This window comes from Panthera leo, chromosome A2 (assembly GCF_018350215.1).
Source record: "Panthera leo isolate Ple1 chromosome A2, P.leo_Ple1_pat1.1, whole genome shotgun sequence".
Lineage (NCBI taxonomy): Eukaryota > Metazoa > Chordata > Mammalia > Carnivora > Felidae > Panthera > Panthera leo.
The window spans coordinates 163,967,504-163,979,991 of record NC_056680.1 but is presented as its reverse complement, the minus strand read 5'-3'; the positions used below and the strand labels follow the sequence as shown (position 1 = coordinate 163,979,991).

Genomic DNA, 12,488 nt, shown 5'->3' with positions numbered 1-12,488 from the left:
GGGGAAGGAAGGAAGGAAGGAAGGAAGGAAGGAAGGAAGGAAGGAAGGCAGGCGGGAGGGAAGGAAGGAAGAGACGAACAAATAAATGAGAACCCCACGAAGACACCACCTTGGGCTCCACCAACAAGGAGATGCCTCGAGAGTGGAGGGCTTGCTCCCACCCAGGATTTCTGTCAACAGTACCAGCAAGGGCCTTCCGTCCCTGCCTCGGCTGGTAGAAAGCCCAGAGCCCTATCCCTGGCCTCTGCCGGGTGACCCTGAAGTGTCACACTGTCCGTGCTGACCCGGAGACACGGGTCTTCCGATTCTCGGATTCCCAGATCCCCTTCAGACTGATTCCTGCCTTTACTTACACATTTAAAGGACGATTTATTTTTATAGCTTCTGGAAATCTCCTACGGAGAAGGCAGACTCGAAGTAGCCAGCTGTAATGCTGAATTACATTTCACCTGAGGAGCACCAAATGCCTGCTTAGGGCAAATTAAAAACCTCTAAGCATCATCTAAAAACAGGTAAGTGGAAATTCTCTGCAGGGAAGAGAAGTGTGCAACGGGGAAATTTTATTTTTTCATAAGCACTACAAAAAGCAAAATGAAATTCATACCTGAAGTCAATACCACTTTTGACCTGTATTTCATTTAGAAAAAAAAATACTGCGTAACTAATCAAAATTCCCATGAAATTAGATTTTTTAGGAGAGAGCTTTTAATAAAAAGAAACAGGGGCACGCCTGGGTGGCTCAGTCGGTTGAGCGTCTGACTTCGGCTCAGGTCATGATCTCCCGGTTCGTGGGTTCGAGCCCCATGTCAGGCTCTGTGCTGACAGCTCAGAGCCTAGAGCCTGCGTCGGATTCTGTGTCTCCCTCCCTCTCTGCCCCTTCCCCGCTCTCTCTCTCTCTCTCAAAAATAAACAAACATTTAAGAAAATGTTTTTTAAAGAAACAAGCACCAGAAAAATTAAGTTTAAATCACTGACTTATGGGCAACTTCCAGCAGATGTTGGGGAACCATTAAAGGCACAGGCAAGTCTCTCAAGCTCCGTATATTCTACAAGTCTAAAGCCACCGTCATTCCCGATCAGATGGATGGCTCTCCTACATTCCACTCGCCAGGGCACTGAAGTTATGTCACATATCCGTAAAGTCGCTAACAATAAATTTGATGTCGGGTACCAAAATGGTTTAAAAACCAGCCCCCGGGAACGTCAGTCCAGTGTCCTATCACACACCCCGTTATTCCTTGAATATTACAGCTCAACTTTTATCGAAAGTGGCTGGAGTTGGCAGGGAAGTTGCTAGCATGTGGCACGATCTGAGAGAAGGACTTCCTTCCTAAAACTACCACTCACACTTTTGTAGTCCCTCATTAGAGCTTTGTTCTTTTAGGGGAACAGGCGGCTGTAGGAAATACACCGAGCTGGGGTTAGTGACACGGTCTGGGTTCGAATTCCCCTCACTCAGCCCAGAGAGCTCTTTACCCCCACCTGTAAGAGGCAAGAGCTGAAATACAGGTGTGCAAGGCCCCTTCCAGGTCTAGCATTGTATAGCACGATTCTACGTCGGCTCATTGCCCCACCAGCGGTGATACAAGTATCTCCAAGAATCCCCTGCTGGAAGAAACTGATTGGACATCAAGCCTCCCCAGCAGCTCCTAGAACAGTCACCGTTAACGCCTTAGCAAAGATCGCCTGGAACTGGAGCATGAGGTCCTGTCCTTAGTGCAGGCAGGGGATGCGCCGAGTGGCAGACAAGGACGGGCTATTAACTGTGATCTGCTTTCAGTGTGGTTTAGAACCCGCCCCAGGGGGATCTTGGGGACACAAAGGAGGACCAGCCCCCCTCCAGTAAAGGTGGAAGGATGAACGGATGAGGTCGCGAAGGCGGTCTGAGTCTGCGAACGACTCACACAATGTCTCTTTCAGCCTCTGTCGTCCTTTCACAGACATGGGGACGAAGTCCCTTGTATGCAGGGGAGAGGGAGTGAGAGGAGCGTGTGCATGCACATCTCCAAAGGTACAACCTGGGTGACGGTCGCCAGGTGCCGTTTGCCGAGGGATTCGTGGCCGAGGCTGGAACCCCACAGAGAACGCGTCAGTCAGGCACAGAACTGGAAGAATCCCGGAGGCAGATTTTCCGAAGGACTGCCGGGCCCTGGGCAGATCACTCCCACACGGTTATTTTTTATTCACGTGATGTAAAGGGTCAACGAGTATCAACGTCAACCTCGAGGAAGTCACAGAAGGACAGCCTAAAGGTGTGTTTGGAAGATGACAGGAGCAATCTTGATGCTGGATCCAATGTCTCTGCCAACATGCTCTCATCTGTTCAGTGAATCAATACTCTTGAAGCCCTTGTGTGTGTGTGTGTGTGTGTGTGTGTGTGTGTGTGTGTGTATTCTCATACACGTTCATATATATTTGAATATGTTCCTATTCATGATATAGATATACTGATATTGATATTGATATATTCAAGTACATATATACTTGTGCATATACACATACACATATGCATGTACATATACATAAAATGGATTCTCTCTCTCTCTCTCTGTCTCTCTCTCTCTCTGTCTCTCTGCCCTTCCCCTGCTCACACTTGCTCTCTTTCAAATGAATAAACTTAAAAAAAAAGAGAGAGAGAGAGAGAGAGAATTTTTCGGAGCACAAGTTAGTCCTGGAGTCAGCACGGCCATGACAGACTGCTGTCTGATGGGCAGTGAGCGACTCATGGGGACTCTGTCAAAACGCGTCCCTTGGGCACTGAATGAGCACATATGGGGTTGGACAAAATACACACACACAAGTACAGCCAGAGCCCAGAGGCTCTCAGGAAATGTACATTAGCTGAACCCAGGCAAGAAGACCAAATATCCCTGCTGCAGAAAGCCAAATCTTTTAAAAACTGGTTTGCATTCGTGTTTTTACTACAAAGAAACTATTTTATGAGAAGAGTCACTAAAAACATTTACAGGGGAATTTTTATAGCTTTGCTTGAATGTTGACTTTCTTGTAACAATGTAAACTATTGAATTCAGAAAAACATTAAGTAGGAACTGGAGGGGTTTTTGTTTATTTTCTTTTTACTTCTTTAACATTTATTTATTTTTGAAAGAGCGAGAGAGACAGAGTGCGAGCAGGGGAGGGGCAGAGAGAGAGGGAGACACAGAACCCGAAGCGGGCTCCGGGCTCTGAGCTGTCAGCACAGAGCCTGACGCGGGGCTCGAACTCACGAACCGCGAGATCGTGACCTGAGCCGAAACCGGATACTTAACTGACTGAACCACCCAGGTTCCCTTCTTTACTGTTTTCAATAAAACAACACCAAAAAGATCACTCTAAAATAAATATAAATATTTTTAAGTATTTGATTCCCTAATGGGAGAGACAGGTAAGAATCGTCACAATGCCCTCCTCAAAAGGCAGTGAGCCACATCGCCTTTCAAAATCTTATGTGGGCTCTTTTCTTCCCCCCGCCCCACCCCCGCCCCCCCGCTCTGCCTCTTCTGGGTGCTGACCACAGTCCCCCTGCCATAGGTCAGCTGCAGGCATTTCTTCTGTACCTGTGCTCTGCAAACACCTGCTTCTTTCTCTAGCCTTTGGGGAACCATCCCTCCTACTGCTGTAGGCACCGTTGCACATTCCCTGTGGGCTCTGTATCCTGACGTTTTGTGCCCAAACACATTCTCGAGAGTTTAATAACCCAGAACGCACACAAAATGTGAATCCATTTTCGGCCGATAACGGAAAACCCTAAAACGGGACTCTGACCCTACCTTTCCAAGGCTTAAGAAACTCGGAAGTCACTCCTTCCTCCCGTGTTCTTCGGTGAGTTTTAAAATTACGCGCTAAGACAGAAACGGTGACGGCGTGAGGTGACGGAGGGCTCGCCATGTCACAAGACACCCAAGTCCATCAGGCCATCGCTCACGCACCTTAAACGTACACAAGGTCATACGGCAGTTACATCTCACAAGGGCTGGAAAAAATGAAGAAGAGTCCCTCCCCCAAATAAGTAAAATGAAACTATGTGCTAAACGTGCGCAGGCTGACCGCTCTGCTCTGAGGCTCGCAGCTCTGTCATTCTGCAGGCGATGCGCCTGGGGACGGTCACTGGAGGGGAGGCACCGTCCCCAAACCTCGGCCAAGATTACGAAGATTTGAGACAAAGGGAATTCTCCTGTCCCTGAGCGCCCATAGGCACACCTGCTCACACTCACTCCCATTCACACACATGCTCACGCGTCCACACGCACATACTCACCAGCTCTGACACGCTCACACGGTGCTGGGCACCTCCGTCCATTCGGCGCCTTCCAGCCCCACGTCGCCGGCCCCCTCCCTCCGGCTGGTGATCTCTGTGACCCGGAAGGGGAGACGCCTCTCAGGGCACACACACCAACTCTCCCACCAGGTTAAGATGTGGCTTTGGTTTTTCCGGGGGAAGACATCCCGTTTAATGAGTCGAGCAGCTGGCCGTCCCCAGCCCTGCTGCCCCCTGGCTGGTGCACCTGCATCGTACTGGCCACACCTTCCACCGACTCCTCAGCTCTGTGCCGGGAACAGCAATGCGACGTCCACAGTAATTCAGAGCTCGTGGAGACTGCACTTCTGGGATTCACTTATCCCCCCCCCCCCCGACCGTGTGCGGGAGTCCTCCTGACCCCTCGTCTCCCAAGGTCCCGTCCGTGGGAAGAAGCACGTCCACCCCCTGCACCTGCCCATCCGGACAACGGAAGGCGGGTGAGCCAGACGGAGGTCACCGCTCGTCCTCCTCCCACCTCCCCGGGCCCCTCCCTGACCCCTCTCCCCCTTGGCTCCCTCAGCAATCATGGTGACAGTCAAGTTTGGAAAAGGCTAGCTGACATCAGAACTTGGAACACTAAAAACAAAGTGCAAACGCCCATCCTCAGTCAGATGAATGAAGGTAATTCTGTCCATCTGCCCCATTCACTCTCTCACACACACACACACACACACACACACACACACACACTCACACTCACAGCCGCAGACCCTCCCTAACCGGCAGGCCGGACAAGCTGGTCTCCACTGTCGGATGGGCTGCAAGCAGGAGGGACCTAGTGGTCGTGCCCGTAGGCACAGCTCACGACCATCACGCCCGGGCAGCTCCAACGTGGCCCGTCCTCCTGGCCGAGAGCGGAGCACAGGCCACCAGCTTCTGGCCACCCTCACGTTGACACATTGCCTTTCCGTGCCCCCCTTCCTCCACCAAGGGAAAGAACTCACAGGAAAAGCCACCCACCGAAGATGAAGTTCGCTGAGAAAATCCCACCCTCGCTCCCCGGGATCCTCCAGGGACAAAGGGTAATTAGGGGGCGGCTGTGGAACGACTCCCGGTGTGCTTTTTAGGACTGACTTCCAATGTTCCAATGACTTCCAATGTTCAGGTCCCCGTACCCCAGTTCAGTCCTCCTCGTGCGTCCTGTCCTCCCTCCCGCCAACCCCCACCCCCCCAGGCCCGTCTCTCTGACCAGCTCCACACTGGCTGATGACAAAGCACCCCACAGGCTGCCTCCCTCCTCGTAAATCACGGCGGCTCCCCGGACGGTGGCCGCTGGCTCTGAAGGAGGACACCGTATTATTTATGCTGCACTCACACACCTACGTACTGAACTCCGTATTTAAATCAGACAACAAAACAATGGTACCAGGGGAGGCAGAGGAACAAAGTCCTGCCTGTCCTCCCAGGCACAGAGCTCAGGACAACCCACCGTGAGAAGGGAGGTCAGTACCCGGGACCAAGCACCAGTCCACCTGCCGCTGTGCCCACACCAATGTCAAGGCTCTGGGGTTAGCAGATAACGCAAGGAAACCCAACGGAAACAGAATACGGTTGACATTTTGTTTAGTTTCCCATGAGCCAAAAAAAAAAAAAAAAATATATCGGTCCGACTTGATCCTTTCCCAGGTCTGTTTGATTCTATGTGGTACTTACCAAGGAGACACTTCTCTGCAGAAAAGATTGGGAATCGGTGCATTACAACTGTTACCCAACAATAAATGACATCTGGACAGATAAAAAGAAAGATGCTTATTTTCTAAGTAAGCTGCACCTACGGAATACTAAACAAATCAATCCACACCAAACAGACTTTACTCTGGAACCATGTGGCTTTACTAGAAACGCATTTATTACTCACTTATTACAGTAAATCTTTTTCCCCTTTTTTTCTGAAGTTTCATTCAAATTAAATGATTTGAGAAAGCTTTTGAACACCAACTCTATAAACCCATCTCTGTGCAAGGTGTTCTACAGGATAAAGAGAAGTACGAAATAATAAGGCCGTTTGCTCCAGGAACTTACAAACCGCCTGATGGGTTCTCCTCATAAGAAATATTTCTTGCTGAAATTTAAATCCTCTATGGAAGCTTTGGGATAAATTTGTCTGTGCATGAAAAAAATCCAGAGCTTGCAGGATTTGAAAGGAAAACTTCACCGATGATTCTTGCTAAAAGCTGAATTTAATGTTGTGGCATGCCATTGACCTGGACAGAGATAGCACTCCACTCGGTGTGATTTCTGTGGTTCTGTGTTCTGTGTCCTGGGTAATCATCTGATTCTTTTCAAGTCTGGACTGAGACGAGGAGGTCAAATCTTTGTATCCGCCCAATCTTTCCTTCGGGGCACAGTTTCCGATCTGCAAGATCTAAGCAAATGCCGGCTGGGTCACATCTTAATTAAAAAGTCCATGTTCAGTTTGGGGCCCTGCAGAAGTAAGACGAACAGATCTTGGAAGGAGTTCAGAGGAGACCATGAGAAAACAGGAAGATAACTTGTGTCTCCACCTGGACAAACAGACCAGAGGCTCGGAGAACTTCGCAGGAAGGCATGATTGCATGGAATGAGTGTGAAAGCAATTCTTACGTGAAGATGTCTTTAAAGAGTGACAGATGGGTGTATTTTCTGTTCCCAACGGGGACTGTGATTGAAAGGGGTTGATCGAGTTTCAGCAGAAGGGAGGTAGGTCAGACGTCAGATATCACGTGTGCCAGTAGTTTCTAAACAATGTAGTGAGTGTTTTTCTTTTGTTTTGCATTGTGTTGTTTTGTTTTTCAGAGAGAGCGAGAGAGACAGCGAGAGAGGAGAGCGAGAGAGAGAGCGAGAGAGAGCGAGAGCACGTAATCAGGATAGAGGGGCAGAGGGAGAGAGAGAATCCCATGCAGGCTCCATACTCAATGTAGAGCCTGACATGGGGTTCAACCCCACGAACTGTGAGATCACAACCTGAGTCAAAATCAAAGAGTTGGGGCGCCTGGGTAGCTCGGTCGGTTAAGCGTCCGACTTTGGCTCAGGTCATGATCTCACGGTCCGTGAGTTCCAGCCCCGCGTCGGGCTCTGTGCTGACAGCTCAGAGCCTGGAGCCTGTTTCAGATTCTGTGTCTTCCTCTCTCTCTGCCCCTCCCCTGTTCATGCTCTCTCTGTCTCAGAAATAAATAAACGTTAAAAAAAAAAATTTAAAAAAAATCAAAGAGTCGGACAGTCAACCAACGGAGCCACCCAGGCGTCCTTGAGTGTTTTGTTTTGAAAGAGAAGTTAGTAATTACCTTTGTGTTTTCTCAGATGTCTGGAAGGGAGAGAGAGAGAGTTATAGACTGCCTGTTAACATCTTTCATTTTCTTCTTCCACCAAGATTTTTCCTCAAAGGACAGGCATGGATTGGAAGTAAAGGATTTTCCTACTCAGGTACTTTCAGGAATATAGATTGTTCCAGAATCACAGTTTCACCAACTTTGGAGCGAGAGGAGAGGTTCATTTTTCCACCCACCCCAAGTTGTCAAATGCCACATCTAAGCCATTTAGTTTGTTCCCCAACATGTCACATAGTCTCTTTCCTCTTTGCTATTCCGTTCAGTCTTCTACTGGAATGTGGAATGTTTTGGAATGTTCAGTTTGCCACCGGAAGTAGCGAACACCTGTCAAAGCCGTCTCTTGAGCACAAGCGTAAACTAAAGAAACGGCACAACAAAACCACAGCCCTTCCTGTCTGCAGCCCGGGGTAAAGGTCAAGGGCACTCCCCCTCTGGCCTCAAGTGTGGGCAGAGGGTCTGTGAAGTTGGTAATGATGACACTGATGTCCCCACAGCCACTGGTCACACGTTTGGCTTGGGGATGCCCTAGACCCCTCTGGGAGTTGTGACGTTAGTCTTCCTGGGACAGAAGCAGCCCTCCGTGGTGGAGCTGGGGACAGAGAGGGTGATGTCCCGACACCATCGGCCAATGCGTTCCCCGCAAGGCGACTCACAAATGAGGAAAGGGAGACAGAGCAGGAAAGCGAGCAAAGAGATGCAAGCTAGACACGTCCTGCAATCCCCTCGCCTCCCCCGGGTCACCCTGCTCCTGCCCTGTCATGAGATCCATGCGGCCGAGGGAAGGCACAGTGCACTCGGAACGTGAATTTCCGCTGTCATCAGAGGAGGCGAGGACACATCATGTGCACAGACACAATGCTGGAGGCAGGTCTGCACTGCAGGACAGGCTTGCCCGAATGTCTCCTGCCCCAGCACAGGAAGCGCAGGAAGCAGGTGCTCGATGGAAGTTGCTGGAAGGAGTGAGTGATCACTTTCAACCAGGCCCTTACACCTGTCGCACTGAGCATGCACAGACCCAGTGTTCACTCCTCACGGCCACGGGACCGGTGACAGAGACCCCGGGGGTAACCACTCAAACTTCCTTGCCACGGATCACAGCTTTGCTCTTAAGAGCGGGGCGTCACAGAACCAAAGATGAGATCAGAACTCGCAGCTACACCTAAAAGGTTCACATTCAGAGAGCTCGAATTCTAAAACCATAAAGGCCTCGTAGGGGAATGCGTGGAAGAAAGAACAAAACGGATATAGCCAGTGGGGTCAGCACGCTCACTTTTGCCTACTGGTTTCCTTCCTAATCCAGGAATGCACATGCCAAAACCAGTGGAACGGGAATCTCTACTTCCAGAATGTTCATTTTGCTGCCACAGGAAGAGGAGAATGATGCCCTGACAGTCACACGTGCCCCGAGGTGGCATTATGTCCCAGGAGTCTGCCTGCTTCTCGGGGCCCCAGGATCTGAAAGGCAGTGACACCCCTCCTCCCGTGCTCCCACCTGTCTTAACGTTGGCTTTCATTTCCACAGGTGTTGCCCAGATACGCGGGTCTACGGAGAGTTCTTCCTGTGTGCTTTACAATAAAGACTCTTAAATTCTTAAATTAGAGTATAGATCAGATAGTAGCCAGAGACATAAGGAGAAAAGGCTCTGACCTAAGAATGAAGACACTCCGTCACAAACCCGGGAATAACATTCAGAGATCTCATGCCTTGCCCAAAATTTCACCTGTATACTGTGTGTGTGTGTGTGTGTGTGTGTGTGTGTGTGTGTGTGTGTGTGTGTAAGATGACACGTTAAGAAATGATGCCGAGCACTGGGGAGGCAGAGATAAACCAGTCACAGCTCTTATCTCGAGGGGCTGATACCTGAGATGGATGTGGTGGCCCAGGAATTAGTACTACACATGTCATCTAAGAGAAGGGCAGTCCGATGGTGGCAGAGACGGCTGGCTGTCACCCGCCAGGGCCTCCTCTTGCCTCTCCCCTGCCCACAACTCCATCCCCAGCACCCCTCACAAGAAGGTGTGGCCGCGGTCCAGCTTTGTGATGACGGCATGATGGTGCCACTTAAGCCCACACTGCCACATTGGGCTTTGGGTGGTAAGGAAAACCGGGGACAGGGAGAAAAAGGGAGAGGACACTTGAAGATTTCTGCATTTAAGGCGCAGTGGTGATGAGAGAACGAGCAGAAGCCACGACGGCTGGACAGGAGCGCAGGGATGTTGAGAGGCTCGGGAGGCAGGGGTGAGGGGTCTGCCTGGGGTCCGTCTTCCGCCCCCACAGGCCACCAAAAGCACAGCCGCTGGACGACGGCAAGTCCCCACGGACACCCCCCGGCCTCTTACCCCTTCCTCTTGGACAGTGGTCCTTAAGCCTCCATCATGACCTCCGAGAAGCTCAACTTTGGCAAATGCTGAGAATTTTCCCCGTTTTGCATGAAAATGGTTTCTCGCGCTCCCAACCTGGCTGAACACCAGACCTTTCACTTTGACTGACAAATTATTTCTAAGACATTTTTCCACTGAAGCTGAAGTCCTTGCTGTTTTTAACAAAATACGTTACTTGTTATTATTAGTGTTAAATGCATGAGTGCACTCTGACCGATGCACCTTCGTGACTCCCCTGCATTCTGGCAGGGAAACCCGGAGAGGAACGCACCTGTTTGCGATGCCGTCGGTCAGGATAGGGTTCCTCATTATTGTCTTTCAGAGAAGCGACCCACGAGGACTAATTCAGCTGACTGGCCACTGTAACAGTTGTGCTCTGAGACCCTGCAGGGTCCCGAAGTCCTTCCCCTTCTCCCCTCTCCTCCCTACCGCGGGGGCTCGGCTTGTCTTTCTTCCACAAACACTGACTTTGGGTCTTGGCTTACGTGTATTTGCGACAACCCTACCTGCCGGGCTCCAGTCCCACGTCCAAGCACCTGCCAACACCTTGCATGCTGTAGGGCATAACCGTAAGAAAAATAAAAACAAGAAAAACAGTGACTGAAGTTTCCTGAAAATCCTCTATGTGCTGAGCACTTATTCAAGAGCTTCTCAGGCATCACCTTGCTGATTCTTGTAACAGCTCTGGAGAGTAGTCTTATCGCTGCTCCCATTTTACAGATGACGGAACTAAGGCTGACAGGTGCCATCAGTGGCCCCAGATCACACATCTGGTGAGTGGGGGGCCCATTATTTGATTTCAAGCATTTTGACTTCAAAGCCTCCACATCTCTATGGCTTTCATCCATTTTTTAGGGATATTCAGTGAAGACTTAAAGAAAATCATCTTGACTTCTATCTACGTTTTTAATGATTTTGATGTTGAGGCAAAGGTACAGGCAAACTCTTATTTTCACCAAGACCTTGCAGGGAAACGTTAGGCTGACTTTGCCAAGTAAAGAAACAGAACTATGACCGTAGTATTTTCTGGCAAGTGTGCTGTATTTTCTCTTTTAGTTCAAGCTGCCTGAATTCTCTAAGAAAGTGTCTAAGAAGTGTCTACAGGCTAAAGTTTCCAGACGCTTTGTGGGGCTTTTTTTTGGTCCTATTTTCAACGATCTGTTCTCTAGCCCTGTGCCTAAGGGTGGCCTCACAGATGGCTCCTTTCATAAGCGAAATAATTATTCTGTAAAGCGAAGACCCTTGCTTTTCTACGCACCCTATTTCTTCCACCACATTCTCTTTATTTGGGGGTGCACCTCCATTCTCTCAGGTCCAACACGTTTGCTCTTCCCTCTGTGTACCTCGATCTTGTGCCTTGCGGTCACCTCCACGCCGCCTCTGTGTCTGACACACAGTAGGTATTAAGCGTTTGCGAAACAAAGAGGAACACTGAATTAATGGCATTGAATTCCCCGAAATACGACTCAAAAATATTCATCCAAACGTGACCCCTCATGTGGACACGGTCGAAGGGTCAGTGCATTAGGAAGGATTAGTTTCGGCTCCAGCAATAAAAATACTCAAGAGTGACAAGCGGGCGAGCCCTGCGAGGGCTCAGTGCTGGTCTGCTGGGTCGAGCGCGGCTCTCTCTGGCTCAACGCCAGCAGAACGAGCACCAAGGACACAGTTGGTAGCTTCCGACCCGAGTCTCTGCTCACAGGGTCCTCGATTTCAGGACCGCCCCGAAGTGGGACTGGATGCAAACTGAAGGACGCGAGGCTTGGGTTCTTTGTCACCGACCCTCGGGGCAGAGAGCCGGAGTAGGGGAGCCTTGGAGGAAAACAAGACAGGTAAGAGAAAGGAGGAATGGAAGAATATTTTCTTACCCAAACGTATTTGAACACTCTGTGTACGCGTGTGTTCTTGTCCCCTCTTCCTCTTACACATGCAGACGCTCATTCTGAACCAGGCAATGTGTCTGAAAGCTGATGGGGACCTTAGAAGCATCTAACCAACCATCTAACTTTGGGGTGGGGAGAAATCACCAAGGAGGAAACAAGCAAATCAAGCTACTTCACACGGAATGTTTGAAAACAGCAAGCCCTAAGGTCATGCTTCCACGGGAGCAAATGCAGGACCCCCCCCCCCCCCGGCCAAGTACAATACAAAGACACCTGCCTACTATCAGCTACACCTCGGGTTAACCCACTGTGAACGGTACCAGCGGCTTACCTGACGGAGCCGGTCAAAGCTGTGGCCTTTCACTCCTGCCTGGCCCCAGATTGTGTCTCAAGCCCATGGCGCCGCTTGAGGGAAGGTGACCTGTCACCCGGTGGTCTGGAGATTTCCCAGGTAGACCAGGCTCCAATGAGCCAATCCTTTCCAGATCACTGGAACAGCAAAGGTAATCCACCTTCCAACACTTTGTCAGCGGCACACTCACCTGATGTCGGTACATGGGACCGACTGGGCTAGAAGAGGCCGAATCAGTTCAGGAAGATGGGCAAAGCCACTGA

At 50.2% G+C, this 12,488-nt stretch overlaps 1 protein-coding gene and 1 non-coding gene across 2 annotated transcripts in view; one reads left to right on the top strand and one right to left on the bottom strand.

Moving 5' to 3' along the window:
- The window catches only part of DPP6 (dipeptidyl peptidase like 6), an 859,550-nt gene that overhangs the window by 771,161 nt on the left and 75,901 nt on the right, over nt 1-12,488 (bottom strand). The window lies entirely within an intron of this gene.
- TRNAR-UCG lies at nt 729-813 on the top strand. Its single transcript has one exon. It is a non-coding gene; the product is annotated as a tRNA-Arg (tRNA).